We start from the raw sequence: 18,665 nt of genomic DNA on the forward strand, positions 1-18,665 counted from the left end.
TTTTCCTGCAAATTGATTTCTGAATCCAAAGGCTTAATCAGACCTTTTTTGATCTCTGTTTTTTGTGAGATTCCTTTATGTCTTATTTTCTACATATTTTGATTTTGTCTTCTTCATCAGGAGACACACTGTCTGGTTTCTTGTTGGAGATATCAGCAGCTATTGATGCTTGTATTCACTTCTATTGTTGCATAACAAAGTAGAAAGATTTAGGAACTTAAGACAACATTCATCTATTAATTTACAGCTCTGTAGGTCAGAAGTCTAGCACACTGTAGGTTCTCAGCTCAGGGTATCACAAAACTGAAATTAGGATGTCTTACCAGGCTGAGCACTCATCTGGAAACTCTGGGCTTTCTCCACTTTCACACTCATTCAGCTATTGGTAGAATTTAGCATCTTGTGTTTGTCTTCTTGCTAGCTGTGGTTTAGGGCTTCCTGATAATTCCTAGAGTTCTCTAGGATTCTGAAGTCCTTTCATGTGGCCCCCAACCTTCTCAGCATCAGAGAATTTCCCTTTATTGAATCCCTTTCATGCTTTGAATCTCACTAAAGGCCTCTTTTGAGGACACCAGCAGAAGAAAATTCTGTGTTTAAGGAGCTCATTTGATTAGGTTAGGCCCACTTACATAATCCTCCTATTTTATGGCCAATTGATTAATGAGCTTAATTGCATCTGTAGTTTCTTTTGCCAGGTAAAGTAATAAAGTTAGACTTCTGGTTTCAGGTTCCACATGCAAGGAGTTTGGAAGTTGCCACGTCATCCTAACAACATACAAAGCTTGGGCAGCCCCGGTGGTGCAGCGGTTTAGCCCCGCCTGCAGCCCAGGGCGTGATCCTGGAGACCCTGGATTGAGTCCCAGGTTAGGCTCTCTGTATGATGCCTGCTTCTCCCTCTGCCTGTGTCTCTGCCTCTCTCTCTCTGTCTGTCTCTATGAATAAATAAATAAAATCTTTAAAAAAAAAAAAAACATACAAAGCTGAACAAACTGGATAATCAACAACAACTCTTCTTGGATCCATAGAGAATGAAAGACACTGGGCAAACTCCTGCCCCCAGGATTGGAAGGTCAAATTTACCACAGTAGACATTCAGAAGAGAACCAAGGCTGGGATAGGAAAAACTGGATTATGATTGATGCATTACAGAAAGTTCAGTGTGAACAACTCTGAAATTTAAAATCTCTAGGGGGATCCGGATATAGGAGGTTCCCACCATATTATGAGATATATCTCTAACAGCAAAACCTAATTCCTACAGTAAATGTCAGAGGAAACTTCCCTCAGGCTTCCAGCAGGGAGAGAGGAAAGGGAACCATTTCTGATTAGTCCAGAGCACTCTATTCTTCTAAACAAAACCTGTCCTCAGAGAAACAAGCTAATGAGACTCTGCCTGGCTGGTATATTAACAGAGCCTAACTGATCTGAGGAAGTGGAATACCCAACTCCAGTCTGTTCTACCCTCCCACTTAGGGGAAGGGAAACACTCAACTCAGCCCAGTCTAGGCATCCTGTTCCACCTTGAGCAGGAGATGGAGGGAGAAAAAACTGGAAAACATTTGTGAAGAGTATAGCCTAGGATGCATAGGCTCACTGAGAGACCTAATCACAGGACTACAGAATGCTCCCCTCCCCACCTCTCATCCCCCCACCACAGCACTAAAGGCCTATTTACAGTAGTTTCTTTAACCCACTATGTCAAGTCTAGCTGCCAAGGAAAAATTACGACATACCAAATACAAAAACAAAAACAAAAACAAACCAACACAAAACTACAATTTGAAGAGACAGGGTGAACATCAGAGCCATACATGGCAGGGATTTTGTAATTATCAGACCTGGAATTTAAAACAACTATATATATTTTTTAATTGAAGTACAGTTGACATAAAATGTTATATTAGTTTCAGATGTACAACATAGTGTTTGACAACTCTACACATGATGCTATGCTCACCATCATCATCATTCAATGCTGTTACAATACCATTAAACATATTCCCTAGGCTGTGTCTTTCATCCCCATGACTTATTCATTCTATAACTGGAAGCCTGTATTTCCCAGGCACTCCTTTTTTTTCACCTGTCCCTCACCTCCTTCCCTCTGGCACCTACCAGTTTGTCTTCTGTATTTATGGGTCTGTTTCTGCTTTTTCTATTTATTTACTTGTTTATTTATTTATTTTTTTGTTCTTTAGATTCCACATATAAGTGAAATCATGTGGTGTTTGTCTTTCTCTGACTGACTTATTTCACTTAGCGTAATACCCTTCAGGTCCATCCATGTTGTTGTAAATGGCAAGATCTTATTTTTTCTTATGGCTGAACAATATTCCTCTGTGTGTGAGTGTGTGTGTGTGTGTGTGTGTGTTTGTATGCCACATCCTTTTTATCCATTTACCTAGTGATGGACACCTAGGTTGCTTCCATAATTTGGCTATTATAAATAATGCCACAATAAACATTGGGGCATATATCTTTTCATATTATTGGTTTGGGTTTCTTTGGGTAAATGTCCAGTAATGGAATTACTGAATTGTATGGTATTTCTATTTTTTACTTTTTGAGGAACCTCCATACTGTTTTCCACAGTGGATGCACAAATTTACATTCCCACCAATAGCGTGAATAAGGCTTCCTTTATCTCCACATCATTGCCAATGCTTGTTATTTCTTCTTTTTGGTACTATTCATTCTGACAGGCATAGGTGATATCTAATTGTGGTCTTGATTTGCATTTCTTTGATGATTAGTGATGTTGAGCATCTTTTCATGTGTCTATTGGCCATCTGTAGATCTTTTTAGGAAAAATATTTATTCAGATTCTTTGCCCATTTTTAATCAGATTATTTGTGGGTCTGTGAGTGTGTATGTTTTAAGTTGTATAAGTTCTTTATATATTTTGGATGTTAATCCCTTATCAGTTATATCATTTCCAAATATCCTCCTCCATTCAGTAGATTGCTGTCTCATTTTGTTGATGATTTCCTTTGCTGTGAAAAAGCTTTTAATTTGGTATAGTCCCAATGGTTTATTTTTAATTTTGTTTCCCTTGCCTTAGGAGATCAATCTAGAAAAATGCTTTAAAGGCCAATGTCAAAGAGATTAATGCCTATGTTTTCTCCTATGAGTTTTATGGTTTCAGGTTTTACATTGAGGTCTTAGTTTATTTTGGGGTATAGTATAAGAATGTGTCCAGTTTCATTCTTTTGCATGTAGCTGTCCAGTTTTCCCAGAACTATTTATTGAAAAAACTGTGTTTTCCCCCATTGTATATTTTTGCCTCCATTGTGGTATATTAAATGACAATAAGCATGGACTTATTTCTGGGCTCTCTATTCTGTTCTCTTGACCTGTGTCTATTTTTGTGCCAGTACCATACTGTTTTATGAGAGCTTTAAAATAACTGTGATTAATATGCTAACGGCTCAAATGAATAAAATAGAGATCATGCAAAAACAGATGGGCAATGTAAATAGAGAGATAGAAACCCTGAGATACAACCAAGAAGAAATGTTGAATAAAAAACAAAACAAAACAAAAACAAAAACATTGTAACAGAAATGAGGAATGCTTTTGATGGGCTTATTAGTGGACTGCACAGGATTGAGGAAAGAATCTCTAAGCAAGAAGATTTATTAATAGAATCTCAAAAACTGAAAGGCAAAGAAAACAAAGAGTGAAATAAAAAGCTAGAACAGAATATTGAAAGAAAAAGTTTACTATAGAAGATAAGCCCATACATATAATCAGAATATCAGAAGGAGAAGAAAGAAGTAAAGCAATAGAAGACATTTAAAACAATAATGACTGGGAATTTCTCCCAAATTAATGTTAGATATCAAATCATGGATCCAGGCAGATCAGAGAACACCAACATGAGAAATGCAGACAAACAAACAAAATCCCTGTATCTAGGTAAATAATTTCCAAAGTACAGAAAATCAAAGAAAAATTTTATAAAACACTGATGCTGGGGTGTGTGGGGGGCCTTACCTATATAAAAGAACAAAAACAAGAATTATATCCAACTTCTCCTTAGAAATCATACAAACAAGAAGAGAGTGAAGTGAAATACTTAAAGCTTTGAGTGAAAAAAATAATCAATCTAATATTCTGTAACCAGAAAAATTATCCTTCAAAGTGAAGGAGAAATAGATACTTTGTTAAACAAACAAAAAAAATTATTGAGAGAATTTGTTGCCAGGAGACCTGCCTTCCATGAAGTACAAAAAGAAGTTCTTTAGAGATAAGAAAAATAATAAAGATCAGAGACTCAGATCTATATAGAGAAAGAAAGAGCATTGAAGAAACAATAAGTGAAAATGAAATAAAAACTTTTATTTTTTCTCATTCTTAATTGATTAATATAACAGTTTGTTAAAAATAATAGTATGGGTGCCTGGGTCGCTCAGTCAATTGAGCATCAGCCTTTGGCTCAGGTCATGATCCTGGAATCCCAGGATTGAGCCCAGTGTTGGACTCCCTGCTTAGCAGAAGTCTGCTTCTCCCTCTCCCTCTACCCCTCCTTGCTTGTGTTCTTACTCTCTCTCAAATAAATAAATAAAATATTTTAAAAAATAGTAATAACAATGTATTCAATTACATCTGTTTATCTATATATCGTGTATATGCCTATTTATGTTTATATATAAATGAAATGAATGACAACAATGATACAAAGGATGAGAAGAAGGAATTAGGCTTAATTTGTTTCTTTTTTTTTTTTTTAAAGATTTTATTTATTTGAGAGAGTGAGAGAGAAAGCATGAACAGGGTGAAAGGCAGAGGGAGAGGGAAAAGCAGACTCTCCACTGAGCAGGGAACCTGATGGATGTGGGGCTCAGATCCCAGGATCCTGAGATCATGACCTGAGCTGAAGCCAGATACTTAACCAACTGAGCCACCCAGGCACTCCAGAACAAATTTGTTTCTATAAGGTACTCATATTACCCATGAACTGCTATAGTGTTATTTGAAAGTGGTCTTGGGTTAGTTGTAAATCTGTATTGAAAACTCTAGGGCAACCCATTAAAAAAAGGAGGAAAAAAAAGTATAACCAATATGCTGACAAAGGATAGAGAAAAAAAATGTGCAATTAAAACTACAGAAAGCATAAAAAAGTGAAAGAGTGAAAGACAAAGCTAGGAACAAAGAATAAAGGAAACAAATAGAAAACATTAACAAATATGGTAGATATGAATCTACCCATATTAATAATCACTTTGAATGTCAACGCTCTACATGCACCAATTAAAAGACAGAGATTGGGATCCCTGGGTGGAGCAGCGGTTTGGCGCCTGCCTTTGGCCCAGGGCACGATCCTGGAGACCCAGGATCGAATCCCACATTGGGCTTCCGGTGCATGGAGCCTGCTTCTCCCTCTGCCTATGTCTCTGCCTCTCTCTCTTTCTCTCTCTGTGACTATCATAAATAAATAAAAATTTAAAAAAAATTAAAAGACAGAGATTGTCAGAGTAGATAAAAAATGTGACCCAACTGTATATTGTCTATGAGAAACCCATTTTACATATAAGACACATTAAATTAAAAGTAAATAGATAGAGAAAAATACACCATGCTAACACTTAAAAGACTGCAGGAGTACCTCTATTTGTTCCTATATTAATTTCAAACAGAGAAGACTTCAAAGTCAGAAAAATTATCATGTATAAAAATGGATATTACATAATGATAAATGCATCCATTCTCCAAGATGACTTACTAGTTCTTAATGTGTATATGCCTAACTATAGAGCATCAAAGTACATGAGGCAAAAATTGATACAAATTGCAAGGAGAAATATATGAATCAGCTATCATGGTTGGAGACTTCAACATCCCCTCACAAAATTAGACATATCTAACTGGCAGAAAATTTGTAAGCATATAGTCAGACTAAACAATACCATTAATCAACAGGATCTAATTGACATCTATTGACTATTTTATCTAATAAAAGCAGAATAATATTTTTTTCCTCAAGCTCACATGCAATATTCACAAAGATAGGCCACATTATGGGCCATTAAAACAACACATTTAAGAGAATAGAAATCACAAATCTTTGCTTTTAGACCACAATGGAAGTAAACTAGAAGTCAAGAAGAGACAAATAACTAGAAAATATGTGGAGATTAAATAGCACATAGGTCAAAGAATATAAAACTTCAAAGTATTTTGAAAAACAATAAAAATGAAAACACAGCTTATCAAATTTGTGCTCTCCAGCAAAAGCAGTGCTTATAGGGTAATTGATAGCATCAAATATATTAGAAAATAAGAAATATCAAGGTGCCTGGGTGGCACAATTGGTTAAACTTCTGCCTTTGGCTCAGGTCATGATCCTGGGGTCCTGGGATTGAACCCTGTGTGGGCTTTCTGCTTAGCAGGGAATCTGCTTCTCCCTCTGCCTCTGCTCCTTACCTCTGCTTGTGCTCTCTCTCTCTCTCAAATAAATGAATACAATCTTAAAAAAAAGAAAATAAGAAAGATCTAAAATCAATCTGTGTTTTTACCTTGGGAAACTAGAAAAAGAAGAGCAAATTAAATACAAAGTGAGAAAAGATATAATTAGAATCAGAGCAGAAATCAATGAAAATAAGAAATCACAAGAGAAAATCAATAAAACTAAAAGCTGGCTTATTGAAAAGATCAATAAAATTGAGAGGACACAAACTATTAATAGCAGAAATGAAAGATGGCATGCACATCACTGAAGCCCGTGAAGATTAAAATTATGAGAAAGGAATATTACTGAGCAACTCTTTGAACAGCACTCACAAATTTATTAACCTTGATGAAATACACCAATTCCCTGAAATATGCAATCGGCCAAAAATCACATAAGAAGAAATAAATGATCTGAATAGGCCTGTATCTATTAAAGAAATTGGATCAATAATTAATATGCTTCAAAACAGAAAGCACTAGGCCCATGTGGGTTCATTGGTTAATTCTACCAAACATTCAAAGAAGAAACTGCATCAACTCTGTAATCTCTTTCAGGAGATAGAAGCAGAGGGAATATTTCCTAACTCATTCAATGAAGCCAGCATTACTCTAATACCAAAACCAGACAAAGATATTACAAGAAAAACACAGACCAATATCCCTCATGTATATAGATACAAAGATTCTCAACAAAATATTAGCAAATTGAACCCAAAAAAGTATAAAAATTATAAACCGTGACCAAGGGGAATTTTTCCAGGTATGCAAGCCTGGTCCAACATTTGAAAATCAAAATCAATTATTATAATTCATTATATCAAGAGGCTATAAAAGAACAATTATATAACCATATCAATACATGTAGAAGAATAAATTGGTGAAATCCAAAACCCATTCACAATATAAACTCTCAGTACACTAAGAATTCAGGGGGAATCATTAACTTGATCTACAAAATACCCTCAACTAACATCATACTTAATGGTGAGAAACTCTAACCTTCTCCACTAATATCATTGATGAAGCAAGGATGTCCCTTCTCACCACTCGTTTTTAACATTATGCTAGCAGTACTTGCTAATGCAAGGCAAGAAAAAGAAACAAAATCACAGGAGAGTCACACTGGAGGTAGAGAACATGGGGGCCATGCTAGAATACTGCCTTATCACCAAGCTCACTCAATTCCTAGATCTACCTCTTTACTGGGGATCACAAAATGATTATATCCTAATTCTATAATTTTTCTTTCATATGTTGAGATATGCTTAAAAAATATATATTATATATATGATTGGTTACTTTCCTACTATTAATGTAAGAAAGACAGAATAAATGCTTGATTCTTTCTTATTTACCAGTTTTTAAGATAATAAATTAAAGTTCTCTGAAGTTGAACAATTAGTTTTTTCAATTAGCAATAATTGCACCTCAGATAAACCTCATTGGCTATGATACTGCCACTGTGCGAAGCTTAGTTTTTTAAACTATTATGAATTCATGGATTAAGCATATTTGATGGGTTTCAATTAAGCATTGTTATCCTCTTTGAAGCTCAAATTCTTTCATCCTTGGTCCAGTGTGATCTTTAAGCTGGCTCCTAAGTACTATTGATAAACCTTGTAGACTTTAATTGCTTCCTTGCTATGTTTTATGACATGAGGTTTGATGCTTGTCTCATTTTCTCTAAGAAATATGTGAGTTATTTTTAATATCAAAGTATTTTGCAGACTTATATTTTGCACACTTACATTTTTAGTTAATTGTACTACATGTGGATAAAAATATTGCTATGAAGCTGGTAATCATTTAAAATGGATTTTTAGTTTAATAAACACAACTACATCTGCATATTTGGAAAAAGTGATTTTTCATGTATGTCCAATCCATCTTATCTATTCAGTCAACAGACAGCTCAGAGTCTGCTTGGAATTCTTCCTCTCTCCCTCTGCCCCTCCCTCCACTTGCACTCACACTCTCTCTAAAATAAATGAAAATAAATAAATAAATAAATAAATAAATAAATAAATAAATAAAACCACCTTAAAAAAAAACAAAGTTACTTTTCATCCCTTTCCTTATCTGGATCCTGCAAAGTGAGGTAAGTAGACCCCTCACTAATTATACCCCTCACTAGGTTATAATAGGTTATGAAGCTAGAACATACATAGTGTTTTCAATAACATTTTTCCTATGATTAAGTAATTAATCCATGAATTTCTTTTTTAGATAATTTGGAGAATACATAGAAGAAAAATCACCCACAAATTTATATAATCTCTATCACCTAAAAATAACCACACTGTCACTGTCAATTTAAGATACTTGTTTCTGTTGCTGTAGTGTGTGAGTGTGTGTGTGTGTGTGTGTATGTACAGACATACACATGTGTGCTGCAAATGAGATCATCATATATTTGTAATTTTACAGTTTTTTAAATTAACATAATTTGATTATTTTTCATGCTCGTGTCATTTGGCATTCATTAAAAACATGAGCCATTAGGGACACTTGGGTGGCTCAGTGATTGAGCATCTGCCTTGGCTCAGGTCATGATCTCAGGGTCCTGGGATTGAGTCCTGCATCAAGCTCCCCGGGGGAGTCTACTTCTCCCCCTGCCTATGTTTCTGCCTCTCTCTCTCTTTGTCTGTCATGAGTAAATAGATAAAATCTTAAAAAAAAAACAAAAAAAACATGAGCCATTAGAGACAGTCTTAAAGGAGTATCATATACATGTACTATTCTCCTACTATTGGACATTAAAGCTGAGTCCACTTGACTGCCTATCTTAAGCAATACTGCAAGTACATATTTGGGAATAATGTTTTATCCAAATCTCTGATTATTTTCTTAAAATAGATTCCTGTATGTAAATGTATGAATGAATGGTATAAAAAATTTCATTGTACTTTATACAAATTGCCTTTTAGAAGGTTTATTCTAATAATATATCGTATTACCACCAATGTATGAAGTATATAAATGCATTCACATTTTGCTAATATTTATTGCATGCTTTTATATTTATAGAATGCCTTCTCATATCTTACGTCATTTGGTTTTCCATGAATCAGTGAAGTTTTAATATCATCTCCATTTTACATAAAAGGAATCTAAGGAAACAAGAAATGAAATTATTTTCCCAAGGCTTCTGCTAATATGTATCATAGCAGAAATTGTCTTTGAAGACTGTCATTTCCCCTTAAACTGTACTACTAAAGAGACCTGGTTGGAGATCTGGGTCTGTCTGTCTCCCTATCTCTCTTTCTCCATTTAACTCTTCTGTGGATTTATTGATTCTTGCTTCTATACTATGACTGATAACTCTATCAGCTGAGTTGTCTCATAAATAACTCTGTGTGTGTGTTTAGTTTAGAAGGTTAGTTCTGAGACTGAAATCTTAAAATTCAAACTGTGTTTGTTCTAAAGCATTACTGATCCAGAATCATTAGGGTGTTTCCTTTTAGTTGCCATTAGCTTGATTATTATTTATTCAGACTTTTCCAAAAATTGAGTCATGTACACCCTTCTCTCTCTTCCTCATTACCCACTTCCCCCCATCCCATACACACACTTCTCACCAGTCTTTCCTAGGGGATAAATTAGATTATTTTTTGGCAATTGTTTTGTAAGGGAGATTTTAGCACAACATTGAGATTTATTCTGTTTTAAATGAGCTGGTCCTGGTTCTCTTTATTTGATAGCACCAAATGGCTATATTAATTAACCTAAACATTGCCAGAAATACCTGTGTAGGCTTTGATGTAGGAGCTGAGGAAAATGACTAGAGCAAGGAAAATCCAGTTTCATTATGCTTGGTGCTTTGTTATTTCATCAAGCAAATTAGTTTTTCCTTGTATAAAAAACACCCACAAAACATATGTAAATGGTTTTGTCTTTTCTTACAATTGGGTAAACATGCCTAAGTGGGAGCAAAAAGCAGAGGAAAGACCCTGAGATGTTCATTCCTGAAATGGAATACTGTGTGGATTTGGCCCCGTAGCCCAGGGGGTAATTGGGATGTGTATTATTCTTGGATGTGAAGGCCAAAAGGAAAGAATTCTGAGACCTTAAAATGGAAAGGTTGGGTGTTACTCAGCCTCTGATGATTGTCTTCAAAGTCAACAAATTCAAACAGCTAGAGTTGAGAGAAGTTATATCTGTGGTGGGGATAAAAGATCAATCTTGGTCTTGCTTGCCCCCTTGGTTTTTACTTTAGCTACTTTATTTTAACTTTCTTATTGCAAATATTACTTATTTTAATGAATCTGAGCATTTAAAAAATTTTATTTATTTATTCATGAGAGACACACAGAGAGAGATAGAGATAGAGAGAGAGAGACAGAGAGAGAGGCAGAGACACAGGCAGAGGGAGAAGCAGGCTCCATGCAGGGAGCCCAATGTGGGACTCGATCCCAGGTCTCCAGGATCACACCCTGCCAAAGGTGACGCTAAACCACTGAGCCACCCGGGCTGCCCGAATCTGAGCATTAAAGCATTTGCAAATGCCTCTTTGAGGATCTCTTTTTTTGGTGGGAGTGGGTGGAGTAGGCTGAGAATCTTGTGTCTTCCTAGTCTCTTCTTAGCAAACATTTGGATTGCATTTTATTTTTGGACCCTAAGTTCCTAATTTGAGAGACTATCTTCTCTTTGGTATGTGCTTTTGATTGCAAAAAAGTAGATTAGTCCAATATTTCCCACCCTAAATCAAGTTTTTGAGAACCATAAATAGGCCATTAAAAACTTTATACTTTTCCAGTGAGATTAGGAGGGGAATGTTCCAGTGAGTTCACACCATTGTTTTAATGTCTCTGAGTGATCACAAGAATAAGCCAAAAATCACACAATCAACCTCTAAGATGAATAAGACCTAGAATAAGAAACAAAACAGTTTAAAACTGATATACAATTCTTTTATAAATAACTGAATTATCTTTCCCAGGAGTGCCATGTATAGGGTAATATTTCTTATAAATAAGAAATTATTATTTCTCATACTTTTTTCCATAGTTATTATTGATCTTTCTTACCACTGCCTCAAACTATGAAACATATAGGTTATTCCCGCATGTAAGCAGCAGTCTTTCTGGTCTATAGATTCTGGTTATTCTAATGGTAGTAGATAATAAATTTTAGCATTGAGGAACCGTTAGAAAAATAATGCAGTTACTTGGTATATTGAGGATAGTTATATTAGGTATAGCTCAAAGGTGATTATTTGGTTAATATTTATTTGCCAGATATGATGACACTAGAATTATAGTAAAAGTAAATTATTATTTAAGGGTAAATCTATATGGAGGAGAATTGGTTCTGAATGTGTAAATGTCATTTAATCTTGGTAATAGATATTTGTATTAAAAAGTGAAGAGTGGTATAGATCATTTTGTAATCAATACCAGTAATAAAGAAGGTCAGGTACATGGAAAAATATTTAGGAATGCACATGGAAGAGAATCTGGGATTAGAAGATCAGAAATGATATTACATAGTCCTATTTTCCTGGTAAATTACAAAGCTGATTCCCCCTTTTAATCTTTAATATGGTAAAGAGATGTTATTGAGGTTGCTAAAGTTCATGTCTGGCAAAATATCTTGATATTCTGAAGCAGTAAATATCATTGAGTATCAAAGGGCTTTGGGAGGTATGTGTGTGGTTAAATGTGTCTCTTTGTGTGTTTCTGATTAGGGAAGATTAGGCTGAATGGATAAACTGTCAACCCAGGGGATTTTTAATTTTTAGGCCTGGAATAGAACCAGCCTTGGCTGACATACTGGAAGAGGGATGATTAATGGAATTGGAACTAATTTTAAGGACATGTCTATGTTTTAAAACAAAAAGTCGGCATGTGGTATTATTGGCAAATTGCTTGCATGATGAGTCTTAACAGAGTTCTTTCCACATGGGTTACCTGAATAAGCAGAGAGAACTACTTGTACTGAGCAACTATTATATATGATAATATTTTCTAGAACGGCAAAAAATTTATACATTACTGGTGTAAAATTGATCATTTGATTAGAGTATGAATTCCAGAAATATAATTTGGTATATGTAAAAATAACACTCAGAACAAGGAGAACATAATAATTATTCATAACTTGTGCTCTGATAGGAAAACAATCTGGGAAATGAAAAGTTAAATTAAGGACTTTCAGGTCGAAGATCAAGGACTGAGTATCTTTACCTCTACTCTTCCTTGAAACCTCACTAAAATGGCATGAAAAGATTTTCTAAGCATACATATACAAGAGCACAGAGAAACTGAGAAATGGCTACAGCAATAAGGTGGGTGCTATACCACTTAGCTGACTTGGAAATAAAACTGAATGCTAAGTCAGCAGTAGAGAAAGCTGAGCAGCTACTCAATCTGCACCACACATCTCCCAAGAGGCTCAGAAATTGTCAGCACCAGGTACCTCTGCAAGCAGGGAGGATGAAGTGTAGGAAGAAGTTGTTGAAAACAGGAGGTTGGATTAAATTTTGCTTCAAAATGCAGTTAAAACACCAGTTTTCCTCCCTCCTCTGCTCAGCTGGAAAACGACTCCTCTCCCACCTTGGCAGAAGACTGGACGTTTATTCTCTGGAGAGGTAAAGCTGCATGTCTCTGGACTGGGAATATTAGGTACATTTGAAAGAAGGGAAATCTTACCACAAATTGAGAGATTTCATCAGTTTGTGCTCTGAATGTTGGGTGTTCTGTATCGCTCTTTTCCTACTTTGCTCTCAGAACACTAGAAGCCTGATATGTACTTCCTTGGCTTGTGCTTCTTTAAGAGACTGGATGATTCTTTTTCTGTACAGAATTTGAGTGGTCAAGAAGAAAAAACCGGAAAACACACATCAATGCTGACTTCAATGAAATAAACTGGTCACATCACTCCTTAAAGTGAAGGACGGTTGACAAGCAGTGTTCAATGGTGTCCATTAGTATTTACAGATCCACTCATAAACATGGGCGGAGAGCCAAAGATCCCCAGGTATTTGAGCAAAGTGCCTAATTGAAAATACAAAGACTAAAATAAGTAAATAGAAAGCAACAACATGAATGGAAAGATTATGCAGGGAGATAAAATTAAAAGTATCATTGTATTTAAAAGACACTATATCAATGAAACAAGAATCATATGCCACAAAAAGGAATTCCATGAATCTAAGAAAAAGGTCTTAAAAATTAAATATATAAAATATGATAAAATGGTTAGAATCTTTAGAAGCTAATGGTGAGAAATTCCTTCATAAAGCAAAATAAATGGAGATATAAAATAGGAAAGTAAAAAATAAGAATATTAGAAGATCATCTCAGGAGGATCAAAATACAAAATTATAGTTTTCAATAGAAAAAAACAAAAGAAAATCATCAAGAAATAATTCAATTATCTCTCAGAATTGGGAAGATGAGTTGTATAATAAAATGGATAGGAAATATCTGGCAAAATGGATCAAAATGGAACCAAATCCTGTCATTTCAGAATATTAATGGCCAACAGAAGATCTTGAAGCTCCCAGAAAGAAAAAGAAATCAGATACACCAAAGGTTATGAATAGAATGGCTTTAGTCTCTATAGAAACAGAACAGTACCTTTGAAACATTTATGGAAAGGCCTTCCAGATTTTCAGAGAAAATGTTTTCCAACCTAGAATTCTGTACTCAGTCAAACCAGCCATTAAATATGAGAGTAGACTAAAGATATTTGGGGATAGCCAATATCACTAAAAATATACCTCCTATTCACTCTTTCTCAAAAAACTACTTTAGCATGTACTCTACCAACCAGGGAAGTAAAAATAAGAGAAGAGGGGATCTTGGAGATGAGATCTCAGTCAAGCAAGTAGCAAAAGGAATGCCCCTAATGGTAGTTGGCAGAGATATCTAGTAGTCAGTAAAAATCTCTTTTCTTGTCCTTTTATGCACATAGTTAGACTGTATCTACCAATTCCCTTGCATTAAATGTGGCCTGAGGACTGAGTCAGATGGATAAACTGTGTTACTTCCAGGCAAAAGAAGTGCTTTTTCTAACTCCCTTTGAGGCCTCTGTATGCAGAGGATTCAAGGTCCCAGGAGATGGTAAATTTACAAGATGAACAACAAACAAACCAACAAACAAACCCTGGATCCCAACCTTACCACATGGAGGAGAAGACACCCACCAATCATGGGCTGCCATCTTGGATTGTTACATGAACAAGAAATAAGTTTCTGTTCTGGGAATCTGTTATTGCAGCCTACCTTAGGGATGCTGAAAAGAAATGGTAGGATAAAAGCTGCATAACAGGCCTAGATAGTAACTAGTCCAGATTGGAGCAAGTCAGAGGCTCTGGAATAAAAGTTTTCCAAGAAGATGAAACTGATAGAAAACTGGATGTATTTAAACACTGGGGAAAAGTTTGGGGGTGAATTAGTCATAATAACACAGGCAACGAAGAAAACAAAAGTAAATAAAACATCCATTGAATCCAAAGAGAACAAAGTTTATGCAAGATAGGAAAAGTAATTAAAGCTTTCTGCATGGCTCACTTGTAAATAACATTTAGGTAACCTTAATGGATTGATCTGAGCAACATAAAAATATACCTTTATTGGGGGGGATGGAAGTCTGAAGGTGTGTGTGTGCATAGTAATGTAGGGTGGGGAAAGAGCATTAAGCCCATATTGCCTATTTCAGCGTATGTGCTGCCGAAGCGAGCAGTAAGCCCGTGTCTCCTATCTTGAGAAGTCAATATCTATGCCTAAAACTGAAAATCAAAAATTAACAATATAAGCACTTTGTATATATGTATAAATATACTTAAACATTTCTTTGGAAAGTTGGAGAGTAGAAAGCACTGAGGGAGGGGAATATTGCAGTTGTTACAATAAGGAAAGCCTAGTTTATAATAGTCCTAAGATGTACTTTACTGTTTAAATTATATGTATGCATAAACTATATTAAAAAAGAAACTGTATTTCTAAAACATTGTACTCACATTTCTTATAAAAATATTCCATATTATTAAAAAACAACTATAATATTAAAGTTCAGTCAGAGTGAAACAAAATGGATCTGTTAATAGTAGAGTGAATGGACAATTTCCTCTGCTTTGAGGCTATAGTAGAAACTAAAGAGGAAGATAACTGTGATAAAATAAAACTAAAAAGAAACAAATCTGAAAATACTTTATCAATTCTGAAAAAGGTTAATTTATATCATCAAGTATCTCATTCAATATATAAGAAAAAGTATCAAGACCTTAATAAATGAATAAAAAAATGTATTTGATAGGAAACGGAGTTGACTAATTATTGAAAAGATCCAATTTGCTGTTGAATAAGCAAATAAATGAAGTTACCTTTATACTTATTCCAACTTAAAAATGATAACTATTGGAATTAGTGATAAGCTTGTGTTTTATATGCAAATACAGCTAATCTCAATGCAGATTTTTATATTTTACTTGAGAATATGATAATTGGTAGCATTAATAATGTGGAATCTTCAAACTCTTTAACAAGGACACAGAGACCTAAATACTTATCCTAAGTCAATGATTAAAGAAAAAAAATCATGCAAGATAGGAGAATGATGAAATAAATTATATTTCCTCACACCACAGAACTGCAACATAATTATAAAAATTATCCCATGACTTGATCAGTTTATTATATAGTAAATATATAAATGCAGAATACAGTACTGTAATTGTAATTGGTATGTAAAATATAAATGCCCATAGACCAAATCTTAACCATTTACAAAATTTGGATCAATTACTATAGGCTGCTGAGATGATCTATTTTTATCTTTAGAAATTTCTTTAATGTTACAAATGAGATTTGAAGTTCAAGTGTTATCTGCAACACTTGCCAGTTGCTTAATTTAGACAAGGCACAGATATTATTTCCATATGAGGATAATATAAATAATATCTACTCACCTACCTCAGAGCATTTTCATGAGAATCCAATACTATAATATATATCAAAACACTTGGTAAATATAAAGCACTTTAGTAGTATGTGGAGTTATTATTATTATTATCATCAGTGCTATGGAGAACACTGCTTTGGCACAATTATTCTTTCTCAACCACAGACAGAGAGCTTTATCTCCCTGCTTCCATATGTGACACATTAGAAGTTACTTGAGCTCAAGGTCAGTTTTTAACTTTGGCTTCTTAGAGAAGCAATGGAATAAACCAAAGATCAATGTGAATTTTTTCCAAGAAAATCATCCAAAAGGAATACCCAGGGAGTGATGGAAAGCATTCCAAGGACCCCACAGGAAGAACAAGTCTTTGTCTTAGAGCTTGGATTGCTCCAACAACTTTCTTAGCCATTGTTCTTCTCCTCATTGGATAAGACTGGCTCCTTGGGCAAGTCTTACTACATTTCAGTGTCTATTAGGGGCTAAGTGTCTTTGAGAGTTCAACCAGAGGGGCTTAGCCATATGACTTCTTCAACTTTAAGAGATGGTAATATTTAGGCACAAACATTACAGATGCATTCAAGATAAAATTTGATTTCTTTTCACATAATTAAAAATATATATCAGTAATTTTTCAACCAGGGAGACTCCTTGTATCCACCAATTAAAGTTTAGGAATAATCATTTGGGAATATTTCTATGAACATTCTAGGTTGTTTTTTGACTGTCAGTGTGAACTTGGACTTCAATTGCTGTTTTCATGTTTTGTTGTGTTGGAAGTATGAAAAGTAATATAGATATGAAAATATGTACTGGAGTTGCCTAGTTATTACTTCTGAAGAATAATACTTGTAAAATGAGTTTTGCTAATCTCTGTCTCCTTCAGTGAAATGTCCATTTGCCCATTTCATAGTTGGATTGTTTTTAACTATTCTATTGAGTCTATATAATATATAAACATAATATACATAATATATACATATGTATATATATGACACTAGTTCTTTGTTAAATATATAATTTGCATATTTTCTCCAGTCTGTAGCTTTTCTTTTCATCCTCTTAACAGGGTCTTTCATAAAGCAAACATTTTTAATTTTGTTTAGGTTCCATTCATCAATACTTCCTTTGTGTATCATGTTTTTGGTATTGAGTCTAAGAACTCCCTGACTAGCCTTTTATCTTGAAGATTTCCTCTTATGTTTTTTTCTACAACTTGTATAGATTTACACTTTACATGTTTAAGTTCATGATCCATTTTGAAAGAAATTATATAGCAAGTGTGGAGGGGTTGTTTTTTGTTTTTGTTTGTGTGTGTGTGTGTGTGTGTGTTTTCACTTGAATATCCAATTGTTCCAGCTGTATTTCTTGAAAAGGCCTTCCATCCTATACTGAATTGCTTTTGCAATTTTATCAGGAATCAATTGGATATATTTGTATGGGTCTATTGATCTGTATGTTTCATTCCTCTAATACTACTCTAATATTATAGCTGATTAGTAACTTAATATTGAATATAGAGTGATCAATCCCACAGTTTTCTTCTTTTTTGGATTGTCCTAAGTATTATAGTCATTTTGCTTTCCCATATAAATTTTAAAATAAGCTTATATATGTCTATAAAGTACCTTGAAGGGGTTTTGTTAGGAATTATATTAGGTCTTTAGCTAAATTTAGAAGAATGGACATCTCTACTATTCTGAGTCTTCCTATAAATGAACACAGTATACATTTCCATTTACTTAGGTCTTTAAAAAATTTATTTCATTAGCATTTTGTAATTTTCAGATGTAAGTCCTATACATATTTTGTTAAATTTATACCTAGGTATTTCATTTTCTTTAGAGGATGGTAAATGGTATTGTTTTTAAATCTGTTTCCACATACTCACTGTTAATATAGATACGTTGTAAGCTTTTTTCTGTAACCTTGCTAAACTCACTAATTTGTTCTAAAAATTTATTTTATTTTTTATTTTTAAAGTTACTTTATCTATTTAATAGATATTTTTAATTATTTATTTGACAGAGAGAGAGAGTAAGAGAGAGAGCACACAAGTTGGTGGAGCAGCAGGCAGAGGGAGAGGAAGAGGGAGAAGCAGGTTCCTGGTTGAGTAGAAAGCCCCACGCAGGGCTTAATCCCAGGACCCTGGTATCATGACCTGAACTGTAGGCAGATGCCCAGCTGACTGAGCCACCCAGATGCCCCTAAGAATTTTTTTAAAAGTTTCTTATGACTTTCTAAGTACACAATCATGTCAGCAAATAGGGATAGTTTCCTTCTATCCCTCCATTTCCTCTATCCTCCAA

At 34.5% G+C, this 18,665-nt stretch overlaps 1 long non-coding RNA gene and 1 pseudogene across 2 annotated transcripts in view; one reads left to right on the plus strand and one right to left on the minus strand.

Moving 5' to 3' along the window:
• LOC111090421 overlaps nucleotides 1-18,665 on the plus strand; it is a 137,165-nt gene that overhangs the window by 56,528 nt on the left and 61,972 nt on the right. The window lies entirely within an intron of this gene.
• Nucleotides 7,812-7,925, minus strand: LOC119864047 (annotated as a pseudogene).

This window comes from Canis lupus, chromosome 17 (assembly GCF_011100685.1).
Source record: "Canis lupus familiaris isolate Mischka breed German Shepherd chromosome 17, alternate assembly UU_Cfam_GSD_1.0, whole genome shotgun sequence".
Classification (NCBI taxonomy): Eukaryota; Metazoa; Chordata; class Mammalia; order Carnivora; family Canidae; genus Canis; species Canis lupus.